Source organism: Anolis carolinensis, chromosome 5, assembly GCF_035594765.1.
Source record: "Anolis carolinensis isolate JA03-04 chromosome 5, rAnoCar3.1.pri, whole genome shotgun sequence".
Classification (NCBI taxonomy): domain Eukaryota; kingdom Metazoa; phylum Chordata; class Lepidosauria; order Squamata; family Dactyloidae; genus Anolis; species Anolis carolinensis.
In genome coordinates, this window is record NC_085845.1 from 27717554 (window position 1) to 27723553 (window position 6000).

A 6000-nucleotide genomic window follows, 5' to 3' on the forward strand; every position below is an offset into this window, starting at 1 on the left:
TTGGAGAAGATCCTAAGATTCTGCTAAACACTTGACAAGGTCAATGTAATTATTGTTATTATAACATGTATTCTGTTTCTTTATAAGAGCAGATTTAGGTATCCATGTAAGAATTTTAGTTTGACTTGTCAGGGAAATGTATAACCCAAGTTTAAAATATAGCTCAAATTAAAAACTATGAATGCCCAATATAAAGTAACTTTTTGGCAAATCCATAGAATTAACCATGTATTCTTAAAATAAATGGTGTGTGTGTGTGTTAAACACAGGATGACAAGCTAGCAAATGCTAAGATGTGTTTTATGTGCAGTGAAAATTGAAATTAGAACTTGGTATATTTTCTGTTAAGTGATATTATAGTGAATTATATGACACTTCCCCTTATCCCACTACATACATTGCTTTAATTCTATGGTCTTAGCTCGCAAGTGTATGATTTGCAAGGTGGATGACATTGTTTTGGCAGGATAGAGACCTTCTTAGATAGGGAAAGCCCAAGAGAAAAACAACAACAACTAAAGTAAAATAATGGTGAAGAGTGATCCTCCCTGCTTTTGGAAATCAGTATGCCTCATTCCAAATCTAGTTCTGGATCATTAGCAATCTTTTTGGCACTCAGACATCAGGCTCTTTAAGACTTTCTTACCATTTATGCTTTGTGGGTATCTCTTATATTTTCACAGTAAGAATTTGGCAAGGATTCAAAAACATGCATGCCACACATGAAAACTGGTAAATCATTTTTAGTAGAACATTTATTTTTGAGGTTTAAATGTGTAAGATGAAGCTGATAAAACCCTATGTGACTTGGAGAAATTGTTACTGTATATATTATCTCTCCCTACAGAGCTTTGGTGGGAAGCCACAATACACAAGTATACCACTATGATTCTATGTTACCTCTTACGGCAACATCCTGAGGTTTATAGTTTGGTGAGGCTCTAAAACTCTGTGTCTGAAAATTCCAAATACTTCTCCTTAAACTGCAAATCCCAGGATTGTATAGGATGCTGCCGCATAATTTAAAGTGGAATTATAGCACTGTAACCTTATAATGGGAAAGACTCCCCCAGACAAATGTGATGGTTTTTGTAAGGAATGCCATCTTCAAATAATTTGTAGGAAAGACTTTATTTCACTAGTTCAAATCTCTAATCTGTTAGGTCAGATCAATGCTTTGGAAAGGTTACTTTTGGGCTACAACTCGCCAAATCCCCAGCCAACCTGATCACTGATGAGACTGACTGGGCATTCAAGGAGCTATAGTCCCAAACATTGGTCCAGATTTCCTTTCGTCAACATGAGAATTAAGGAGAATATCATGAAAAGTGCTATTTCATACACTCAGCTATTCTGATTTGGCAGGGCCAGTCCTGATTAATTCTGGTTTGCACCACTTTATCAATTGCATTCAAAATATGTCAGTTTTTCTCTATTCTCCCTCCATTCCTCCTTTGCCCCTCAGCTTACCACTTTGTGTGCAAACTGAATTCAGAGTGCAAAAAGTAGTTTACACAAAACTAAGGAAGGAAGAGAGGAGGAGCTGAATCCTGTCTTTCCCTGCAGACATAGGCAAACTCCAACTCCTGCAGCCTCTTCGATCTTGTCTGTTCTTTATTATTGCAGTAAACACACCACATTTGCAGGTTTTACTTCACAGATTATTCATAAATTGTATTAAAATGTTTTCTCTGGGTATGTCTAGGTCCTCCAATATGATTCTGGAAGAGTTGTGCAGGAGAACTTGGGTATTCCTACATATTCTCTCAAATGAAAAATATAGCATTTGTATTCACAGTTTTTTTTTATTTTTGTAGGGGGGGGGGGAGGCTGTGGAATACTGACTCTAATAACTTTTTCTACCTAGACCACTAATGTGGTTTGGCTTCACATGTCTTGGCTTTCATTTCTGAAATGCTCCAACATGCTAGCCTTTGCAGAGGAGTTATGATTGAACAAGCTGCTATATTAAAGCAACTTGGATTGGTGTTGGTGCTATGGTTTTAAAGTTATACCTTGTATAGAATCTGGAGTCATTTCTTCCTATAAGGTAAAAGGTAAAGGTTTTCCCTGACATTAATCCGACTTTGGGAGTTGGTGTCATCTCCATTTCTAGGCCGAAGAGCCAGCGTTGTCCATAGACACCTCCAAGGTCATGTGGCTGGCATGACTGCATGGAGTGGTGTTACCTTCCTGCCGGAGCAGTACCTATTGATCTACTCACATTTGCATGTTTTCGAACTGCTAGGTTGGCAGAAGCTGGGGCCAATAGTGGGCGCTCACTCCGTTCCCCGGATTCAAACCTGCAACCTTTTGGTCCACAAGTACAGCAGCTCAGTGCTTTAACACACTGCGCCACCCCGGGGGCCCTTTTATTTCTTCCTATAGTTTCTTCCTTTTATTTTCTTCCTATCGTTGTTTATTTTTCTCTCTCCCTGGCTAGGTTTTGTTTACAAGTTTTTAATGAGTGGATCAAGCCATTTAGGTAATGTTCTGTAGACAAATTAGTAATCTTGTACCTGGAAAAAAAACTCAGCACCGCTCAAGTCTCATGTCTACCAGCATTAGTATGTAAGTAAGTCCAATGGAAGCAGTGAGGTGGTATTCCTGGCGCCGGAAGGGAGAAATGTCAATAACAAGACAAGTAATCCTCCATTTTTGTAAGTAAGTGGCCAAATCCACAAAATTAAACTGGTATTAATTTTGCCACATTCTCATGCCACAGACAATAGTAGAGGGACAGAGGGACACTTGCTATTCTGAGTTGGTGCAATGCACCTCTGAGTACACTGTGACCACAGCAGTCACAAATTTGCTATATTGCTTGTGGCACATTGGGAAGCCATTTCCTGTGCACAGCATAAAGATAATAATACCCTCCTGTCTTTACAACATACATGACTAAAGTATGAGGTGTGGGTTTCATGCAGAACTCTACCTGGTCAGAGGGTTGTACTGCACTTTTGGGGTATTTTTAAAAATGCAAAAAGACTCTGCTCCCTCTAGGAGTTGTAGGTGGCCATTGTGCCATACTGTTTGGTCTCATGGCATTTTAAGGCCGAGTTGTTTTACTTTTGCGTGAATACCTTGGATGTCCAAAACAGTGTTTTCTTCTTCCTCACAAAAAACATGAAGTTGTCCCCTGAAATTATTCTGGTTCTTTTAGTCCTAGTAACAAGTGCCCTGATCACAAGAGTCTGCTTTTCAGCTTTGATCTCCATTTACAGGCCAACCTCCCAATTGTGCTTTGAATGATCCTTAAGTTTGTGTCTCTACTTCCCCAAGCCAGTGTCTTTCAAGTTTCTCAGAACCTCATCCTAATTACTTTTTTTTTTTGCAACTCCCAGAACGTCTTAATCATCAGGGCCATGGAGAGGCAAAAAAGTATTTCCCAAGCTCTAATATACAAAAGGAAGTTGCCTTTGTGCCATCGAAGAGCAATCTGATCTTGTAGAGACTGAATCTATTCTGCCCTCTTTTTTGGCATTCATTCTTTAGATTCCAAGAATTTGCCTCATCTCTTGCTTCTCATTCTTGATTGCAACTCTTATCAGGGACAATTAATCTTCCCAGGAGCAATTCCAATTGACATTGACAATAACTGTTCTGGTCCTGGGTTGTTAGAGAAATTCAAAATTTCTGGGGACTGGGTCACAGTGGCTTTTGTGGCTGACACATACATACACAAAAAGACACTCATTTCATCTTCATTGTAAGCTTCATGTGTGGCAAGTACTCCAGAATATGTGAAAAAAACAAAGATATTTGCACAAGGGTGACATGCAGGGCAAAGAAAGATCCATTAGCGGAGTTTTTATGATAGATGTCTATTATTCAAAAAGAGGAAGGCAGTTTTATAAGGCCTATGAGTGTATATTTCCCATCGTGCTTCTTCTAAAATTACCAAGAATGCGAAAAAAGAGAGGGGAAAAATAGCTTGACCTCCTAAATCACAAATTGGATAGGTTTACTACTAAAGTGCGTTATAAATATGTTTCCCATTATTTAGCTCATTTAGCATGTTCAGCAGTGAGCATTCGGATGTTTTGTGTATTATGATGATGATGACTTTTTTCATAGCAGGCATTTGATGATTTTCCAAGCTATGGGGATGTTTAAAAGACTTGAACACAACTGGCACAGAGCTAATGGGTCATCATAAGCCATCTGGATGCAGAATAAGGAAGATGAAAGATTCAATGTACTCAGATCAGGTTGTTTATATTGGACATTAGAAAATACACACACTCTTATATGTATATTTAAAGCCTGTGGAAAATGACTTTACTGGTAAGATATGTGGATGCAGTCCTTATATATACACACACATACACACACACACACACACACACACACACACACAAACATAAACAAAACCATTAAGGAATTCTTTGCGGTTATGAGGCTTTGGCGAAGAATCAGAAGTCACCATAGTTTCCTCGAGAGCAGCATTATAGATGGAGGCAGGAATTTCATGTTTGAAAGGTCTTCCATGTGATTATGTTTGTTTATTTTTTTATACAAAAGCTCTCACTGCCTAAAGAAAGTTAGCATATCTCAGGCCATTGATCTTCAACATTTTATCAGTGATTTAAATGACTGGGTTGAGAGAATATTTTATTAAGTTTGCAGATGGCAGAAAACGGGGATGGTGACTAAGACTTTGAAAGACAGAAACAGGATGCAAAAAAACCTAAATCCACTAAAATTGGTCAGAAAATAATGAAATGATATTCACTAGAGACAAATGCAAAATTCACATTTAGGCCACAAAATCGAATGACGGTGAATAAATAGCTTAACTGAACTACATGTGAGTAGGACTTACTAGGATGTACTGTCCATCATAAGTTGAAGTTCCATACAATGATGTATTGGATATCTCTTTGTGCAATGACTGCAAACATTATGCAATCATTATGCCAACATGAGTAATCAAAAGGATTCTGGACAGAGTTGCCAAAATGTGCATATACAGTAGAGTCTCACTTATCCAAGACTCGCTTATCCAAGATTCTGGATTATCCAGGGCATTTTTGTAGTCAATGTTTTCAATATACAGTAGAGTCTCACTTATCCAAGCTAAATGGGCCAGCAGAAGCTTGGATAAGCGAATATCTTGGATAATAAGGAGGGATTAAGGAAAAGTCTATTAAACATCAAATTAGGTTATAATTTTACAAAACATCATGTTATACAACAAATTTGACAGAAAAAGTAGTTCAATACACAGTAATGCTATGTTGAAATTACTGTATTTACGAATTTAGCACCAAAATATCACAATGTATTGAAAACATTGACTACAAAAATGCATTGGATAATCCAGAGGCTTGGATAAGTGAGACTCTACCGTATCATGATATTTTGGTGCTAAATTCGTAGAGAGATCAAGATTCTAGATTAGCTATTCGGTTATATAGCTACCTTATGATTGGGAGACTTTTATGATCCTGACATATTCCTACACATTTAATATTTTATTAAAGTTCTACACACCTTTAAAATGCAATACAACAAAGAGAAATGCAAATATACTGCACATGAAAGAAAACATATTCTAAAACAAAAATAAACACACTAAAATGACAATCTGTGATGATATGGCAGTTTCTTAGCTTTACTTTAAAGTGTATACCCTATATTTTTGAATACATAGGGATAAAAATATAAGTAACAAAATCTAGATTACACATTCATTACTACAATAATGAATTCCACCCATAATTATATTTGTGAAATATATGTTCTGTGGAGATTCCACCCAAGTAACAGAGCATAGGCTCTTAGCCTTTAATTAGCACTCTTATACCCATTTTAGTAGAATTAAGTACACTGAACTGAGTGCAGCTTACTTCTGGTAAACATGTATATGCTTATTCTGCTCAGCTCTCATTTTGTCCAGTGGTTATTATGGTGATATAGATTATGTTCCTTCAGTTAAATGAAAATTAAAATTTCCATTGTTTTTCTGCTTGATGTGCTATAAATATAGTGGGA